We start from the raw sequence: 21,022 nt of genomic DNA, 5'->3' as shown, positions 1-21,022 counted from the left end.
GGGCCCAGTTGGCCAGGACTGTGTTACAACTTACTTAATGAACCCTTTGGAATAATATTCTACCAATTTTACCTTTTAATAACTTTGTTTATTTTTAGTATTCACTTGTTTTCCTCTTGTAGCCCATTCTAAACTTCTTTTGTTCTCTTTCTTTTACATTTTTTCTTTTCTTTCTTTTTTTTTCTAACCCATATTTTGTAATGACACAGATAGCTTTAGGGATAAAAGCTATGAGATCCAAATTGAATGATCAGATTTAACACTGCTTAAAAAATCATCCTTCATATTACATGGCAAAGACATTTTCATATTAATAGCATTCCTTCACTTGAAATATAAAAATTTATTTAACTGACATTTAAGTTGCTTCCAAGATTTTGCCAATATAGAATGAATAATGATGTAGTGAATATCTAGTTCTCTTTTATCTATGTATCTATTTTAATGTATGTCACTGTTTATTTACTGGGTAGGTAAAGACAATTAAAAATCTTGTTTAATAAGCACTGTTAAATTGCTTACTATTCTTGAGAATGTCTTTGTAATGGGGGTAGAGGTACTCTTTAGTACTGAAACCTCTTCTAGGCTTAAAGAAATAGAAGTGCATAGTTGAGGCAGGCTATAAAGAAGTTCCTGTTAGGAGCTCCTATGGAGTATAGCCTGGGCATTGGGAGGAAAAACCTGAAACTCTTGAGCTAATTCTATAGTTAGATACACAATCAGAATCACAAGGTAATACACATATCAAGAAAAAGAACATCCCCATATATACAAGCAAGCGATTTCAAGATACAGTAATCATGAAAACACTACTAGAAGATAATGAATTGGAAACAAAATCTGCAGGGTATGAATGGGAAAATTCAGATGAGGGGTAGTCCATTGTTTGCCATGGGAAAAATCCCATCTACTGCTGCCCCTTAAAATCTGGGGCAATGGATCTCAAACCTTAATATGTATCATATTCACCTGGATGTGGTGGTTTGGGTGAGGGGGTTACTTAAAGGACTCCCTCCTGAGATTCTGATTTAGTATAGCTGAATTGGGATCGATGTGATCCTGGGGGAGATGGTCCTTCAGGGGCATTCATTTCAAATAGACCGATCCCTGCAATCCCTCCACAGACACTTAAGAGTTCAGTCCAGATCCTTTCAAATATATGTTTGAGGGGCTTTGAACTGTCACTGATGGCTTGGGTGTGAAGAGGTGAATAAGGCATCTACAGCTTTCCTCCTAAGGAATTTATCCCAGTGGGCAGCTGTTATCCTACCTACATTTAAAACATTGTCTGACCATGAGCAGTTGCTGTGTACTGAGTCTGAGAGCTCAGTTTTTGCTCATCATTTTGCTTCTCTTTCTATGCCCCCTCATCTCCCTCCCTCCTTCGTACCCTCAGCAAGGACACTCATTAAATGACACTCTGTAGCCCAGCCGATAAAGCCTGATTTCTCGGAGCTGAAAGCTGCCTCCCTTCTCTGAGAACGTGTTCTGAGACACTGTACACAGACAAGCAGCATTAGCATCTGATCTGCTTTATCCTGCAGCAGCAGAGCTCTGGTGCTCTAAGGCAGAAAGCTATTCTGCAGTGCAACACAGGAAGATAGGGAGCTTCTCCATGCTCAGCTTGTCCAGGATCCACGCATAAGCTTTGTTTCTGTAGTGTTGTCTGTGACAAACGCCTCCCTAGAAGCAGACAGTAGGGCTTTACTGATGCCCAGCTCACATCCTTAAGATTTTGATGAACATGTACCTTTTAGGTATCCGCTGAAAGAAAAGCTTTTTGCAACGGAGCTAGCAATGGAATCCATTGTTAGTTTCAAACTTTCTTGGAAAGTGCCAAAATATATGTGTAATATTATGCAGATTTGGTGTTTTCTCATGTCATGGTTCTTTGACAAGCCAACAGAAGGAAAAGAGAAAGTAACTATTTCTTCTGCTTGCCTATGAGGTAAATGAGATTCTTAGGTTAGCTAATTGCAAAAGAGCCAGAGAAGCACAGAGCAGGATGAAACCCTGGCTAGAGCTCACTTGGATACAGTCATGTCTCTGCTAAATGGAACAGCTGGATTTAACCTTGTCCAAGCAGGACCCTTGGAGGATGAAGTGTGCGGTACAGTAGTAGCCTTACTTGTGAATACTGAGATGTAAAGCAATCGAAATTTGAGTCAGCAAAAGCTATTAGGAGTGTCCCCACACTTGATCATGTTGTCTGATTTCACACACTGTCTAACCTCTGCCTGCCCTTGTTGTCTTCAGCTCTGCCTCTCACCAGTATTATGGTTGCTTCCTAGTCTGAGTTGGCATGAGAGTCTTTTAGCCTATTCTCTTTAGAAAAGAAACCGAGGTCTTGACATTAGAAAAAAAAAAAATTACTAACAATGCAGAAAAGCATTGACAGAACGTACAAACAGAACTGAAACAAATTCCCAAAGATGTTCTACTAATCCCACAATCAGCATCTCTCAGACTCAAGAAAAATCAAGGTAGACTTCCATGCCATTTCTGAGTTTCCAGTTATAGTATCAAGTTATTATCAAATGAGAAAAGTTAATGCAAATTGGGATATTATTAAATTTTTCATTTAACAAACTGCCACTTTCTAAAAATTTTCAGTGGCTACATATATAACCTCTTATAATGTTAAGACCAAAAGTCTGAGGACAACTTTGGTGACAACTAGTCTCAGCACAGGTCTCCTTGCCTCCTGTCTTGCTGTGTTTGTGCCTAATGGCTGATACAAAGACTCTCACCAGCCTGGGCTCTCTTAACTTGTCAAATATCTCAGCATCTTATTTCACAACCACTGTGCAGGAGTTAACCGCATTAGGACTGAGTCTGTATTCCCACCCAGAAAGGAGGCAGATTGAAAACATCCAGATCCCTTAGACTCTTGTTTTTCAGGCTGAGGATACAGGAGAGTGATCTCTGTCTTCAAATAAGATCCACATTATCTACCCCTGCTCTTCCCCATCCACAGAGAGGCAAATCACTGAAGTCACAGCAGTAGGAAACCTTCAGCATTTTAACACCAGAGCCTTGTATGACAAATCCCTGCATACCCTGCAGAACAAGTCACTCCCTCACCAGCAGTCTCTACTCCCAGCAGAGTGCACCAGGACTCCTGCATCACCCCAGGTTACAGGAGGGCTGACAGTCAGTCTTTGAAGTGCCACCTGCAAAAGGCACCATATCACAACCCTGATACAGAAATTCAGTGTTTTTGTATACTTCCTCTGACTCATCAATAGAGCAGCATACCAAACAGAAGGATTTCATCATAAAATAGCTGTCTTTTCCTAACAGTGACAGTTTGTTCAACCTTGTGTCAGGCTCAATTACTTGAGTTACCCAAAATCGATGTGTACACACACACACACACATACACAAAACCCAGATTGTTTCATGTAAAATGATTTAAGCCTTTCCTTATCAAAACTTTTCACGATGACACTGCAAGCACCAAGTGGGCATGAGATACCAACTCACTCCTTGTCACTGTCAAGCATTGTTAGGCTGTAGAAAGGTTAGGGGTTGGGGGGCTTTGATATTGCAACTCTCACAGGCAGCTCCTTTTGCTGCATCTTCTGTAGGTAGCTAGTTACCTCTGACATGGTAGAGTTCTATTGTTTCTAGGTAAATAGAGCAGATTTTTATTGTAGAAAGGAAGCGTGGATTGATGATTGAGGATTATGGCTAACTCATCCAATACGTAAACTTAACAAAGCTTAGTTGATGTGAGTGTTAACCATGTATGTGAAAACTATTTCCATGTTATATTCATTCAATGCACATTGAATCCCTTAATTTGTTTTCATTTAACTTAATTTTCAGTGACATACATGGTTTATTTTTCCATGGTCTTCTCAGAATCCATCATGGAATCATCAGAGATCAGTTTATAGTTACTCATCATTCTTCCAACAGGTACTTGTGAGACATCTATTTCGTACTACATTCTATTAGGAGATGTGGAGACAAACGAAAACACAGGATGACCTGAGTCCTAAAGAGGGGTTTAAATTCTAGAAGGACTTCACTTAAATGTTATATGTTCGTATTAAAAACCTGCTATCATCCTGGAATCTTGACTTTGCCACATGTTAGCTGTAGGAACATGGGAAAATTTCTTAACGTACATAAACCCTCAGGATTTTTTTTTTTAATTATAGAGAGGGATGATAATAGTGTTCACTCAGTGAAACAGGTTACATGGAAATATTGCAAAGCATAATGTTTAGAAAGAACGTAATATATAGGGAGTGTCACAAAAGTTTGGCTGCTTTTAATAATTGCAATATTATAAACATATGCATGTAGGTATACACACAATAGTCTTTTATCATTTGTCTTTTAAAATTACATGTATGATAGAATCATGGATATGAAAGAGTATAAATTTCTTGAAAATAGAGAGGCCACCTTCATTGTATTTAGATCTTGAATTGTCCTTTAAAGGCTTCAGAATAGGTGACTCTGTTTGTTTGTTGATTTTATATACTGATTCATGGATTACATCAGAATTTCTTCCAAAAGCCTGAGTAATATTTCTAAAGAAGCTGGAGATTGTAAGAACTCAAAGATAGTGGTGAGTTTGATGCCTTTAGACCCAAGAATGGTTAGAAGTCTACTCGCTTGCTGTTTGACCTGAGGCAGGCACCTAAAGATCAGTGCCTTCATCTGGAAAATTACATTAATACTGCTTCCCCCAAAAGTGTTGTTTTTAGGACTGAATATAATTATATGTATGAAAATGTTAATGCTGTGCAAAGCAAACATGTAAGACTTGGCTGTTCTTACTGTAAATCCGGGCATGACCCATCAGTGTTAAGTAAATCACACACACAAATATGTCAAGGCCGTGTGAGTGCTGGCTGTTATGTAACTGAAGAGAACTTGGAGATAGAGTTGAGAAGATTAACAGGCAAGAATGGAAGGTGGGGTATGAAGAAAACTCTTTCCTTCCTTTGAGGTTTTAAGAATAATGTGGGACCATTTTTGGCTTGATGGGCACACTCTAACTTGTGTCAGAAAGAGAACAGTTGCTGGCATCTGTTCATCCTTTGTTTGTACTGGGCAGTATGTGAAGTTCCTTAAATGGGTTTTGCCACTTAAAATGTATGGCCAGTTTAAGGTAGATACTGTTATTATACTCCTTTTATAGATGCTTCATTCTGCTCAAAGTCTTTCAACTAATTAAGGCTTATGAGGAGGACTTGAACCTAGGTTCAGTCTGACCCTAGGTTAGAAGGAGCCTGTCCTTCTAACCATTATATTATACTCTATTTACCAAAACAGGAGATATAGTCCTGATATTTGTTTTTAAGGTTTATAACCCTTAAATCTATCCTATGTGTAATTTATGATATTCAGAAAAATTATAGCCAAGTTCAAAGCAGTAAAATTTCTCTGTTTTTGAACTTGTAAACACTTAGTTTAAAGAATAATAAACATAGCTTGAGATTTATGACCAAGAGATGGTAACTGACATATTTGAACCTTCAGTTCCTTATTTCTATGTATCTTGTTTGATGGATGATGACCTGGAAAAGAGAATAGTAAGGCCGTTTGTTATTCGTTCGTTTGAAGAGGCAGAATACAACTGTTTCTGCTCTCTCTCAGGCATGCACTTAACAGTAGCCTTTGACGTAAATTAAAAGATCTTTTTTTATTTTTAATGGACATGGTGAAGGAGTACAAAGAAAGAAAAAAAGAAGAAATGCAAAACATGCTCATACCTTTAAAAGAAGATTTTGTGCAAAACAGTTTCAAATGCCACTATATTTTTAATCTTCTTGATAGCAACACTTATATTGCAAGCAGAAGACTAAAAGTTTGTAGGGTTATTGTAAACATTTTATCAGAGATGAAAAGCATGAAAAAACTGAGCATGATTTAAAAATAGAGTTTTATAAAATCTACCTAGTAACACTGATGCCAAGAGATTTTACAAAATTTTATTCATAGCATAGACTTTGAAGGAACAATTATATTTTTAGCCCTCATTCACAAGTTAAAGTATGAATGAGGAAAGACAGAAAAGTATTGCGTTTGTGCCATGAGAAAGATGTACACAATTGTTTTCAAGTGAGTTAGGAAATAGGCTTATACTGTGTTATTTAAGAAACTAAGCTTATTAATATTTCTCAGAAACCATGTGTAAATGTTTGGCCATGTTTGACCACAGGAGTCTAGTGGTCAAAATATGAAAAGCATTGACAAACTTAGTATTGTCAATACATGAAAAACATTCAAAGTTAAGTACGAATTTGAAGCAATAGTATTCCCAGCATTTTGCCTTGCTATGTTTTGTTAACTATTCCTTTCCAAATTTTGGACAGTTCCCATGGGTTTCCTGTCATGTCTGGATAGCATTTAATTGAGGTAATTTTTTTTTTTTTTTTAAACATCACAGCCCCCTCCCCTGTCATTTCTTTTTTCCTTGGCTCAGGAACTTGCTCTGAGGATAAGATTGGTCAGTGTCTTACTTATCCCCCATCTTGAACTTCAGTCCTCACTTTAGTATTACAAATTTCAGCATTATGTGTATTTGCAGAAAACTTTTGGGGGGTTGGTTCTAGAGACAAAGAAATGAATCTGTCCTTTACTCTTAAAACACTCATAGTCTGTGGGAAAGAAAGACATTAGAACAATGCCATTATAATGCCATGTGATATCAGTCTCAGTGAAGGGACAAATAAAGGGGAAACAATCATGATTATAGATGTCAGCTGCCCCCAGAGTGGATTTCAGGGAAGAGATCATAGAGAAGTTGGAGTTGTGTTCTGAAATTGACTCAGAGGATCAGATAGAAAAACAGCATTCTGGAAAGCAGGGTTAAAATACAGACAAAAAGGAAAGATGTAGTCTGATATTTCAGAGAATGCAAGTAGGTATTATGTAAAATAAATGAAAACCAAAGTTAGTAAAGTATAAACTAAAAACAGTTATTTAGTTTAGGGAGCTAATCTCTAATGTGAACATTCCATTACCATGAGCTTCTCTTTGTGATATAGTGAGCATGGCTGAATCCAACTGTTACAGTATCAATCTAGTATGGGAACTTTGGGAAATTCAGAAAGAAAGAACCATAGCAAAGGTGTTCTTAAAGGAAATTGAAACTGTATTGAGGTGATATGTATCTACTCACTCTCTTGTGCTATGTATTGTTGCCAACTATGTGTAAGCTACATGTTGGCAACTTAAAGAGTAATGGCACAGTTGCTCTTTTCCAGAAACTTGCTGATGTAAACAATGTGGGAAGCGCCTTAAGAAAGGGATAGAAAGCAAGGGTTTCAGAAGAAGGAGTCATTATTTCCAAGTAAAACATCAAGCAGGGCTTCCCTGGTGCCTCACTGGTAAAGAATCCTCCCTCAATGCAGGAGACCCAGATTTCAAGCCAAGGTAGGGAAGATCCCATGGAGAAGGGAATGACAACCCACTCCAGTATTCTTGCTGCAGAATTCCATGGACAGAGGAGTTTAGTGGGCTACAGTTTCTGAGGTCCCAAAGAGTTGAACAGGAGTGAGCAACTAACAGAATTTCAAGCAGATAGCTTCCTTTTAACTTTAACAAATGGAACTTGACTAAGTCTTCAAAAGGTGAGTACAATGTTGATACAAAAATAAGTATAATGTTGGTAGCTTATGGGTGACAAGAGCTTATGGAAAGCATGGAGGTAGAAAAAAAAAAAATACACAAGACTGGAAATGGTCAGTTTTTATTCCAATCCCAAAGAAAGGCAATGGCAAAGAATGTTCAAACTACTGCACAATTGCATTCATCTCTCACACTAGCAAAATAATGCTCAAAATTCTCCAAGCCAGTCTTCAACAGTATGTGAACCATGAACTTCCAGATGTTTGAGCTGGATTTAGAAAAGGCAGAGGAACCAGAGATCAAATTGTCAACACCCACTGGATCATCGAAAAAGCAAGAGAGTTCAAGAAAAACATCTACTTTTGCTTTATTGGCTACGTCAAAGCCTTTGACTGTGTGGACCAAAACAAACTGTGGAAAACTCTTCAAGAGATGGGAATACCAGACCACCTGACCTGCCTTCTGAGAAATCTGTATGCATGTCAAGAAGCAATAGTAAGAATTGGAACTGGGACAACAGACTGGTTCCAAACTGGGAAAGGAGTACATCAAGGCTGTATATTATCACCGTGCTTGTTTAACATATGCAGAGTACATCATGCAAAATGCCAGACTGGATGAAGCACAAGCTGGAATCAAGATTGCTGGGAGAAAATCAATAACCTCAGATATGTGGATGACACCACCTTTATGGCAGAAAGCAAAGAAGAACTAAAGAGCCTCTTGGTGAAAAGGAAAGAGGAGAGTGAAAAAGCTGGCTTAAAACTCAACATTCAAAAAAAGAAGAACATAGCATCCAATCCCATTACTTCATGGAAAATAGATGGGAAACAATGGAAACAGTGAGAGACTTTATATTTTGGGGATCCAAAATCACTGCAGATGGTGACTGCAACCATGAAATTAAAAGGTGCTTACTCCTTAGAAGGAAAGCTATGATCAACATAGACAGCATATTAAAAAGCAGAGAGATTACTTTACCAACAAAAGTCTGTCTAATCAGAGCTATGGTTTTTCCAGTAGTCATGTATGGATGTGAGAGTTGGACTATAAAGAAAGCTGAGTGCCAAAGAATTGATGCTTTTGAACTGTGGTGTTGGAGAAGACTCTTGAGAGTCCCTTGGACTGCAAGGATATCCAACCAGTCCATCCTAAAGGAAATCAGTCCTGAATATTCATTGGAAGGACTGATGCTGAAGCTGAAACTCCAATACTTTGATCACCTGATGCAAAGAACCAGCTCATTTGAAAAGCCCCTGATGCTTGGAAAGATTGAAGGTGGGAGGAGAAGGGGATGACAAAGGATGAGATGGTTGTATGGCATCACTGACTCAATGGACATGAGTTTGAGTAAACTCCAGGAGTTGGTGATGGACAGGGAGGCCTGTCATGCTGCAGTCTATGGGGTCACAAAGAGTCAGACATGACTGAGTGACTGAACCGAACTGATCACAAGGGTTTTTCTTCCACATGCCCTGTAAGAATGATATAGAGGAAGAACGTTGAGTAAAGCACACAAAGAACCTGAGTTCTGGTTCTGTTTCTCCTATTAGCTAGACATGCAATCATTATCAGTCAGTTCAGTGTCAAAGCTTAGAACCAATAGAGAACTACAGAATGGTAGAGCCAAGAGATGTTTATAAAGAAGCTTATTTTATCAGATCAGATCACATATATGTGTGTATACAGTTTATATATTAAACATAGTAAGCACTTTATCTATAATTGCTTTTATTATCAATATTATACAAAATTATTTGCTAGAAGATTCTTGCCACATTCGCTTTTCATTCACCCCTAATGGACTAGTGCTTAACTGTCAATGGTCAACTTTGAAACCACGTACAGATCCCTGGGGATGGGAATCAATCGTGACAGCGGCTAATTGTGGTGCTTGAACATGGAGAATCTTAATTGAAATAAATCAATGATATCAAGGAATGGGATAAAGGCCCAAATGGAGAGGTTTAAAATGGAAAATAACAAGGGCTAAATTGCACTTTAAAACTTTCGATCCAGTCATCATCCCTTAGAGCAGAGAGTGTTTTATTAAAGAAAAGTAACCAAGCAACTATTGTACAGAAAGAAAACTATGTTGCAGGAGTTGCTGATGGTGTTGAAAGCACTTCGCTAACATTAAGCCCATTAGTGATGGGATATGCTCTTCAGTCACTTTAGCCAAGAGGAAGTGAAAAGAAGCTATTGAGTGCTGAGAATATGAGAGGAGGGGGAGAAATCATCTTCAAGGTCAACTGCTAGTAATGAACAAATTCAGTTTGTTTCTCAGTTCTTTGCCTTTTATTTGCTGCCTGCTCTCTTTACCCTGAGCTCACAGTAACTTCCAGCTCTCCCAGTCACAAATATCCAGATTGCTGCAAAATAGAAATCACTCATAAATCTTGGTACATAGCAGACAATAGGGACAACATTAAAAACAGAGAAAAAAATGGTTTGGGCAGGGTATCTCAAAAATGAACGAGCAATTTTATTCTAAATTTTGAAGATCAGCATTTGCTTACTCAAATAACTCTTGTCATTTGGGTTTCTGCTTCTAGTGTAGCATCAAGGTCAACAATCAATAAACTCATTAGGCCTTACAAGTGTCTTTGATTAATATTCCTTGTCTAATTCCCTGAGAAATGTACTATATCTTCTAGCTTAATGAAGACAAGGCTGAGTTATTTAGGTGTGTGTTAGGCTTATTTGCATATAATTAACTAGATTCTTTGTGTTTATAGCAAGCAGTAAAAAACTTTATACCAATAGATGTTCTTTTCACCAAGTTGGTTAAACAAATTCTTTTGTTCTATGAGAAACTCTTCATTTGAAAGGGCTTATTTTACCATGAGTTAAAATCAGACATACCCTTGTAAAAATTGGCTGGAGGCTTTCTTGAGAGCAAATTTCGTATTTTTTCCTTTTAAAATGAATAAAGTTTTTAAAAGTAGTTTTAGGTCCACAGCAAAACTGAGAAAAAAATGATAAAATTGTCATATACCTCCTGTTCCCACACAGTACAATTTCCCTTACTGTCAACATTTCCACATCAAAGTTTTGTTATACACGTGCCATAAGCTGTGATCCTACACTGATGTTTATTACCACCCTACATAGTTTAAATTGGAGTTCACTCACAGTGGTGTACTTTGTGTGTGCGTGTGTGTGTGTTCAGTCGCTTCAGTCATGTCTGACTCTCTGCAACCCCATGGACTATAGTCCACCAGGTTCCTCTGCCCATGGGATTCTCCAGGCAAGAATACTGGAGTGGATTGCCATGCCCTCCTCCAGGGGATTTTCCCAACCTAGGGATCGAACCCATATGTCTTATGTATCCTACAATGGCAGGCAGGTTCTTATCACTAGAGGTTGGACAAATGTATAATGTCATATATCCACCATGGTAGATCATATAGAATGGTTTCACTGACTTAAAATATATTTTGCTCTGTCTATTCATCCCTCTCTCTCCCCTAACTCTTGGAAATCACTCATTATTTTACTGTATCCACAGTCTTATATTTTCTAATATGTCACATAATTGTAATCTTACAGTAATTTTCAGATTGACTTCTTCCACTTAGTAATAAGCGTTCTAAGTTTTCTTTATTCTCAAGGCTTTTAGCACTGAATATTCCATTGCCTGGATGTCTACCCATTTATTTATTCTGTTTAGGATCCATTTTCATGAATGGAGAAGGAAATGGCAACCCACTCCAGTATTCTTGCCTGGAGAATCCCAGGGACAAAGGAGCCTAGTGGGCTGCTGTCTATGGAGTCGCACAGAGTCGGACATGACTGAAACGACTTAGCAGCAGCAGCAGGGATCCATTTATTATCCATGTATTTAAAGTTTGGTTGCTTCCATAATTTTGAACAGTTATGAATAGAACTGCTATAAATTGCTTTATCATATTATGAGTATGTTTAATTTTCTAAGAGCCAAACTGTTTCCAAAGGGCTATCCCATTTTTATTTCCACAAGCAATGAACAAGGATTCCTATTGCTCCATATCCTTGTCAGTATTTGAGGTTCTCAGTGTTATACATTTTAGTATTTTAATACGCGGTGTGTGGTAGTATCTTGTTATTTTAATTTGCAATTCTCTAATGATACATGATGTTTAATATCTTTTTATATGCTTATTTGGTATCTATATATCTTCTTTGATGAGGTATCTGTTCAGGTCTATTGTTAATTTTTAAAAAGTATGTAGTTTTTTTTTAAATTTTTGAGTTATAGGAATTCTTTGTTAACTTTGGATAATAATTCCTGATCAGTTCTATCTTTGCTGATAATTTTCAACTAACCTATGATTTCTCTTAATCTCTTAGCATTGTCTTTCACAGAGTATAAGTTTTTTATTTAGGTCCGTGATCCATTTTTAGTTAAGGGCATAAGATATGAGTCAAATTTCACTTTGCTTGCAAACATATGTTCAGTTGTTCCTATTGTGTTACCTTTGTTCCTTTATTAAAGATCAGTTGACTGTACATACATGGGGGTATTTCTGGGATCTCTAGTCTGTTACGTTGATCTATTTGTCTATTCTTTCACTAAATCTGCACTGTCTTGATTACTGTAGCTTTATAATACGTCTTGAAGTTGAATAGTGTCAGTCCTTGGATTTTGTCCTTCTTCAATATTGAGGTAGCTATTCTAGATCTTTGGTCTGTGTGAGCTTTCTTAAAATGCTATTTATTTATTCATTTGGCTTTGCTGTTCTTTTGTTGCTGTAAAGGGTTTTCTGTAGTTGTGACAAACAGGGGCTGCTAGCTAGTTGCCATGGCTTCTCTTCGTGGCAGCTTCTCTTGTTGTGGAGCATAGGCTCTAGAGCATTCAGGCTTAAGTAGCTGCAGCACTTGGGCTCAGTGGCTGTGGCTCATGGGCTCTGGAGCACAGGTTCAGCTCTCCCAAGGCTTATGGAATCATCCCGAACCAGGGATTGACTCTTGTTTCCTGCATTGGCAGGTGGATTCTTCACCACTGAGTGACCAGGGAAGTCCCTCTGTGTGAACTTTGGACTCCGTTTTGGTTTTTTTGTGTGTGTGTGCAAAATCACTTGGGAATGCATTGAATCTATAGATTAAGCTGGGAAGGAATGAAAATTCTTGGAGTGTTGATGCAATAGCCAAGAATTGTTTGCTTTCCTGGAACACAGAATGCTTTTAACTTCAAGTGGTATCTCAAAAATAAGTTTGAGTATTGCATAATCTAACTTTGTTTTACTACAAAATGAAATTTTGCAATTCCTGGGTAGAATGGATGCTGCCAAAGATGTGTTCTGTTTGTTCTGTAGTTTGAGGAATCTCTAGTCACCTGAAAAGTACCAAGGAGGGGTCTGTGTTTTCTCATTTAAAAAGCACAGAGTAAGACATCATTGTTATAAATTTATATCACAGAACTTTGGGCTCATTTTATAAACCATAGTATTCACTAAAAAAAGATGAACATTTATCACCCTGCTAAGCAAACATATCACATGACTAGTTTATCAAATAATATCATATATAATTTAAAAAGCTGACAAAAAACTTTTATAAAATCTGCCCAAGCCAAACAATGTTTCTTAACAGCTTTTAGTTCTTAATTTCTTTTGAGAATGTGATGAAAGCTATGAACCCTCTCCTGAGAAATAATGGTTATGAGCAGATATACTAGAAATTTTTCATTCAATTTTCATGTATCCTCTGTGGGTTTGGACTCCAGACTGAGAACTCCTACTATGTCGATTATTAAATGAATTAATCATAATGATAGCATATATGAGACATTCTGAAGTGAAAGTGTGATGTGTGGCCTCTATCTCTTTTCTCCTCCTTCTCTTTGAGAGAAAATATAGGTATTATTGTCTAAATAGGATGGGTTTTATTTCTTAATATGAGCATGTGGTAAAAACTACTAATGGTACAAAAGGTTTTACAGTGAAAATGTTCTATCCCTCAGAGGCTGCAACTATGGTCAATTCCTATTGTATCTGTCAGGAGATGTACTATACATACATAAACATATGTTTCATACATATGTAATATATACATATAGTATACACACATATGCAATATTTGCAAATTTTGCAGACTTTTCCATGTCTTCCTTTTTTTCTCCCACTAGCAGTATATCACAGATACACTCAGTGATTTTTAATGTTGCAGAGTATTCCATTTATGTAGCATTGTTTATTATATTAATATCTCTAATTGATGTAGTTAAGGTACTATAACTGTACATCAAGGCCATCTCCTATTGACATGTATTTAGGTTGTCTATGATCCTTTGTTACTTTAAACCAATGAAGCAATAAACATCCTTGTACATATGCATTTGTTCACATGGGAGTTACTCAATTTTAAACATAATGAATGACTCGAATTTTTTCTCAGACTCACCACATTCGGCACAGCACGTTTAGTCATAAGAATGCTGTGGGGAAATTATTTCATTATGTTCATGCCACCTCAGGGTACCAATCACCCTTTCTATTCTTGCTTCTCTGTATTTCATTGATGCTTGATTCTGTAAGGGAACAGAAACGAAGCTGATTATGTTTCACTGTCTAGTTTGCCTGAATTACAGAAGGACAGAAAAGCTTACAGCGCTCTGTCCCACCCTCATGGCATGTCCTTCCCTTCTGTATTATGAGACTATTCTATTCTGGAGGGCATCAAGCATTCCAGACACTTTCAGTCTTAAACCATAATGCATATCTGTATCAGTGTTCCTTTGTTACTCACGGAGGCTTGCCTGATACTTGTGCACATGACAGATAAAAGCTAGTTGTTGTTTGAATTGATATCCTTTTCCTCATTATGCTGGTTTCCTATTTGATTTTACCCTCTGGCCAGCTTCCTTAACTTGCACATGGGCATTAGTTTGCTTCTGGTGCTGGACCCACTCCTTTATGTGCCCCAACTGGTGATTCCAGGCTTCAGATTGTTCAAAAAACTTCTGATTCACAGTACTTCTAGATGTTTTTCTGAGTCCATCTGGCCTGTATTCTTTGGATGAGCTTTATTCCTGTACTGATGCTTGTGCTGTTTTATGTATTCACAACTGAATTTAGATATCAGGTGAGAAGTCACAATGGGAACATAAGAAGCAGAATGGGGAGAAATCACCCAGGTTCAGAGGTCAGAGTAGAACAGAAGTTAGGTAAGGCAGACTCAGGGTCATGAGAAATAGTGGGCCAGAAAGCAGTAAGTTAGATTACTTACTGCAAAGAAGATCCAAAAACCAGACTCGGGCAAAGTGAGAGAGCTTACAGTCAGGCTAGTTGACATGGACTAACAGAGCTATGGATGTTGGAGTGGAAGATAAGAGATGAAAAGACATGAGGAACCAATGCCTTATCACTCACTCAATATATATGAGATGTTCCTTCTATGTGTTGGCAACTCAGCTAGGCACTGGAGATGCGATAAACTATGAGGGGAAAAAATACAAAAATCCCTTTTCTCATGGAGCTTTTCTGGAACAGGTTTCTTTAATTAAAGGAAAGAGAGGATTAAGTCTTTTTGCATGAATAACCTGATGTTTGTATACAGAAAAAACTACAATTCTTGGATTGTATAGGGAAATATTTCTTAAAATATTTTTGGCATAAAATAATTCTTTAGAAGAATCGTTTTTTAAGTTCTGTGTTCAAATACATTTAATAAATGCTAGAAAACATTAGATTTTTCAAAACTGGAATTCTTCATACCACTAATGAATTAGAGGGTCATGCGAATGTACAGAGAAGTCATACTTTAGAGTGTTTTCCAAACTACATATTAATTGAACCCTTCTTTAATTATCTTCTGGAACTGTAATTTATAGCTCATTTTGATAAATGTTAATGTAGGGAGAGTGAATAGGATAAAAAAGATAACTCTCGTCACCTGATGCCTGCTATGATTCCATTGGTTCCCCATGCTGCTCCAGTGCCAGTACCTCTCAGAATGTTATCAACTCTGTGTGGGAACATCTTCACCAGCTTAACTTCCCTCCCCTCATCTGGCATGAGAGTCACTGGGTCACGTGAAGAAAGTCTGTGGAACTATTTTCTGTCGCATATGGAGAAGTTAGATGCTAGTAGAAAAGATGGCAGGTGCCTTCCTTCTAGCTGAAGTGGCTGTTGACTTTGAATATGAAGAAAGCGTTACCATCTGTCCATAAAATCAGCTGTCACACCAAATGTGAAAATGTGTGAAGCGGCTATCCCAGATTGCCATTCTGTTTTGACAGGTGAAGTAGTGGAACATTTTTTTCTTTAAATCTGCATTATAAAATTCTCTTTCTAATGTAAGTCAATCCCATCTTATTGCTTCCAAGTAAAATCCCTTTAATCTATATCTAATATGTATCCCCAACGTAGAGTCTTAATTTTGAGGGAATCTCATAATTGTTTATGCATTTTCATCACATATCTATTTCTTTAGAATAATTTAATATAGTGGGTAAAATGCATATCACCCCCTATATTAAATGTAAAATGCATTTCCCTGGTGGCTCCATGGTAAAGAATCCACCTGCAGTGTGAGAGACCTGGGTTGGAACTCTGGGTTGGGAAGATCCCCTGGAGAAGGGAATGGAAACCCTTACTCCAGTATTTTTGCCTGGAAAATCCCAGGGACAGAGGAGCCTGGCAGACTACAGTCCATGGGGTTGCAAAGAGTCAGACACGACTGAATGACTTTCACTTTCAAAATGTATATATGTAAATGAAATATTAGTTATTTTAATTGCACTTGTTAATTTATTGAAGACAAGAGAAAGAATAACATGTTTTGAAAGTTATGCTATTTTTTACTTTTGTAAAAAAAAGTCTTATAACTTAGTTTAGTATATTTTTTCATTAGTTTCATAATTCCAGAAAGAATTCATCACATAATGACTCTGATATATAATTAAAAAAAAGGGCACTTGGTCTTTATATTCAAGGTCATCAGAACAGAGTCCTTCAATGAAATATCCAGTGCAGCAAAAGATAATGTCATGAATTACGTCTGATATTTAAAAAAAAGAGAGGATGCCCTTATTGCTAGTTTGATTGAGGTATAAATGTTGTTTCAGAAATCATGAGCAAGTAAGAATGCTTTTTTTAAGAGCACATTAAGTTGGTATATTTCTCAGCTTAGTAAGTCTTGATGGAACATGGTTAACCTCATTGTTCAATCAATTGAAAATAAAATGAAGTGTTGCTTAGCCTTGGTATATGTGCAATTCATCTGGGTATGCTGTGAGTCCATATCCAGTCTGACACTAATTCATGTATAATTCGTAGGAAATGGGAGTTCAGTGGCTAAATATCCTAATCTTCACAAAAATTTTCTACTTAGGATGACAAGAAGCAGAAACATGGGGAAATCACTTGTCTGTAATGATAAACATCACGGTGAATGAAGATCAGAATGTGTGCAAAAGTAATTAACTGAAGTAGACAGAACCCTTCTTCAACATCCTGTCCTTCTTCTTGGAGATGTTAAGGCAAAAGGCAAATGGAGTCCACACAAATGTAAATAACAGGAGATACCTGATGTACCTTTTGGAATGCAGCTTAGCAGGGTTATCCTAGGTTAAAATCTTAGTTCTAGTATCATTTTCTAGAATGATACTAGAATTTTCTAGAATGATACTGTGACCTTAGGCAAGTTTCAGAATCATCATCTATAAAGATGTGTTTGCAATGAGGTATCAGCTCACACCGGTCGGCTGCTATCCAAATGTCTACAAACAATAAATGCTGGAGAGGGTGTGGAGAAAAAAGAACCCTCCTACACTGTTGGTGGGAACGCAAACTAGTACAGCCACTATGGAGAACAGTGTGGAGATTCCTTAAAAAACTGGAAATAGAACTGCCATATGACCCAGCAATCCCACTGCTGGGCATACACACTGAGGAAACAAGAACTGAAAGAAACACGTGTACCCCCAATGTTCATCACAGGACTGTTTATAATAGCCAGGACATGGAAACAACCTAGATGTCCATCAGCGGATGAATGGATAAGAAAGCTGTGATACACACAATGAAATATTACTCAGCCATCAAAAAGAATGCATTTGAATCAGTTCTAATGAGGTGGATGAAACTGGAGCCTATTATACAAAGTGAAGTAAGCCAGAAAGAAAAACACCAATACAGTATACTAACGCATATATATGAAATGAACTGAACTGAATGATAACCTTATATGTGAGACAGCAAAAGAGACACAGATATATAGAACAGTCTTTTGGACTCTGTGGGAGAAGGCGAGGGTGGGATGATTTGAGAGAATAGCATTGAAACTTGTATATTATCATATATGAAACAGATTGCCAGTCCAGGTTCGATGCATGCAACAGGGTGCTCAGGGCTGGTGCACTGGGATGACCCAGAGGGATGGGATGGGGAGGGAGATGGGAGAGGGGGTTCAGGATGGGGAATATATGTAAACCCATGGCTGATTCATGTCAATGTATGGCAAAATCACTACAATATTGTACAGTAATTAGCCTCCAATTAAAATAAAGAAATTTAAAAAATAAAGATGTGTTTGTTGACAGAAGGCATATATAATATATAAATGAGAATGTATAAAACAAGTTGGGCATAGTGATTTAATGATTCCCCAATAATAATAAATGATTTATTCTCTAAACCTCACATCACATTTGTATTTCAAACACATTCCTGTTCTACACCTCTGATTTTTTTCTTGGTTGTCAAAATCTCACTTTTATATTCAACTGATTGCACATGCTGTGCCTTATGGCATGTAAATATAAATACAAATATGCCTGCATGCACCGTAAGTCACTTCAGTCGTGTCTGACTCTGTGGGACCCCATGCACTGTAGCCTGCCAGGCTTCTTTGTTCATGGGATCGTCCAGGAATGAGTTGGAGAAGGCAGTAGCAACCCACTCCAGTACTCTTGCCTGGAAAATCCCATGAATGGAGGAGCCTGGTGGGCTGCAGTCCATGAGGTCACTAAGAGTCAGACACGACTGAGCAACTTCACTTTCACTTTTCACTTTCATGCATTGGAGAAGGAAATGGCAACCCACTCCAGTGTGCTTACCTGGAGAATCCTAGGAACGGGGGAGCCTGGTGGGCTGCTGTCTATGGGGTCCCACAGAGTCGGACACGACTGAAGCGACTTAGCAGCAGCAGCAGCCAGGAAAGAGTACTGGAGTGGGTTGCCATGCCCTCCTCCAGGGAATCTTCCTGACCCAAGGATCAAACCCACAACCAACATCTCATGTCTTCTGCATTGGCTGGTGGGTTCTTTACCACAAGCACCACTCTGAGGCCCCTAAATACAAGCAGGTATGTGTGTATGTATATATATATCTGGTTAGTGTTGTTTGGAAATGCATAGCAACATGAATCCTTTTCTTTACATTTGCAGTGGCACTCTATTACAGTATAACTTTATAGAAATAATAGGACAGCATGCATCATATTTAATGGTTAAAGGCTAAAAAGGAAAATAATATCTTAGAAAAATTTTAAATCGTTCAGTTGATGATCTCATGCCTGTATTATTCTATCATAGTGATTCCTTTTTTTCTGTCAGCTTGGTGACTATAATGTGCATGCCTGAATTCAATCTCTATCTTCTTTTTCCAGTTGCCTTTCCCTATGGACACACACGCCAGCCTGACCTAACCCAGAGAGCACAGATTGGGATAAACTGCCACTCTCCGGGTTTCAAAATAGCATCATTAGTGCAGAAATGTCTATAGCTTTTAAAAATAATTTAAAAAGCCTTTCGTATTTATTTCTCATTCTATCTTCCTATCTTTTCTTATAAATATGATGGCTTTTACTTTCTTCACCGTATGAGGATACAGGAGCTAGACAAAGAGGTAACTTCCTTTGAACACCAAGCATTAAAAATAAGGTGGATGTGAAAGCTCCTGATTTACAGTTGTACCTTTCACCACTCCATCTTCTCTTGTGAAACCCAAAGTTCAATTCAAAATTTGAATGGAAGTCTAAATAGAAGGCTCTGGAGTGGGAGAACATGATAAATTCTTCCATATCTGCTTATCTGTGTTTATTGACTTTAAACATATAATTGAGTTGCTTGACAGACCAACTGAAATATGGTTAGATTTTATCCCTGGCAGAATCCCACCTTTGAGACTCATTTGTTGAGAGCAATAATCCTTCTTTGCGGTCCCATCCGGTGGGCTATTCAAAGGTGAAGGTCATTTTACTTATTTATTTATTTATTTTTTTTGCCAAAACCTCAACAGGAAGAATGAGTTAAGAAAGGGTGCTCAATTTTGATTTAACATGGAATTGCAAACTTTGTTCATTCATTTTATAAATTTTAGTAGTAAAAGGAAAACTACTTTGAATTATCATCTAATTCAAAGTATTAGTTGCTCAGTCAAATCCAACTTTTTGTGATCCCATGGACTGTAGCCTGCCAGGCTCCTCTGTCTGTGGTATTTTCCAGGCAAGGATACTGAAATGGGTTGCCATTTCCTTCTCCAGAGGATCTTCCCAACCAAAGGATCAAACCTGCATCTCCTGTATTGTGGGCAGACTCTACTGTCTGAGCCATTGACGTGAAAGTGAAAGTGTTAGTCACTTGCTCATGTCCACCTCTTTGCGACCCCATGGACTGTAGCCCACCAGGCTCCTCTGTCCATGGGATTCTCCAGGCAAGAGCACTGGAGTGGGTGGCCATTTCCTTCTCCAGGGTGTCTTCCCAACCAAGAGATCAAACCCAGGTTTCCTGAATTGCAGGCAGATTCTTTATCCTCTGAGCCACCAGGGAATCCTGTCTGAGCCATTAAAACCCCTTATTTCACAGAGGGAACTTGGTCCAGAATGTCAGTCAAGCTACCCAGAAAAGTCAATAGCTCATGGTGTTTTTGTTTTTTACTGGAATCTAGACAGTTTGACTCATAACCTTAGGGTCAATATTCTTTTTTTCTTTTAACTGTATTTTACTGTCAACTTAACCCAAAGGATATTTTTAAAACATATATATCATTATAAATTGCCTCATAATTTATAATCTTTAATATTATCTTTTGATGAAGTGCTAAGTTCCATGAAATGTACATGTCTTTTTTTTTGCTGTACTACTCTTTCTTTATTGAAGTATAATTAAACTAAAATGTATGTTTCAAGTGTAGAGCAAAGTGATTCAGTTATATATATGTGTGTGTGTGTGTGTGTGTGTGTGTGTGTGTATTTTAGGATTCTTTTCCATTATATGTTGTTACCAAATATTGAGCATAGTTCTGTGTAGGTCCTTGCTATTTATCTATTTTACATATTACAATGTGTATAAGTTAATCCCAAACTCCTAATTCATTACCCCTTCCTGTTATCTCTTTTAGTAGTCACAAGTTTGTTTTCTATGTCTGTGAGTCTGTTTTGTAAATAAGTAAGTTCATTTGTATCGTTCTTTATATTCCACATATAAAGGATATCATATAAT

At 37.6% G+C, this 21,022-nt stretch overlaps 1 long non-coding RNA gene across 1 annotated transcript in view; it reads left to right on the top strand.

Moving 5' to 3' along the window:
- LOC133239661 (uncharacterized) overlaps positions 1-17,130 on the top strand; it is an 84,792-nt gene extending 67,662 nt beyond the window's left edge. Inside the window, exon 3 of the long non-coding RNA XR_009733922.1 lies at positions 16,912-17,130. This is a non-coding gene — a long non-coding RNA (uncharacterized LOC133239661). The remainder of the gene's footprint in view (positions 1-16,911) is intronic.
- Positions 17,131-21,022: the final 3,892 nt, after the last annotated feature.

The sequence above is a fragment of the Bos javanicus genome, chromosome 26 (genome assembly GCF_032452875.1).
Source record: "Bos javanicus breed banteng chromosome 26, ARS-OSU_banteng_1.0, whole genome shotgun sequence".
NCBI lineage: Eukaryota > Metazoa > Chordata > Mammalia > Artiodactyla > Bovidae > Bos > Bos javanicus.
The sequence above is the reverse complement of the archived record's forward strand: the minus strand, read 5'-3'. Positions and strand labels throughout refer to the sequence as shown.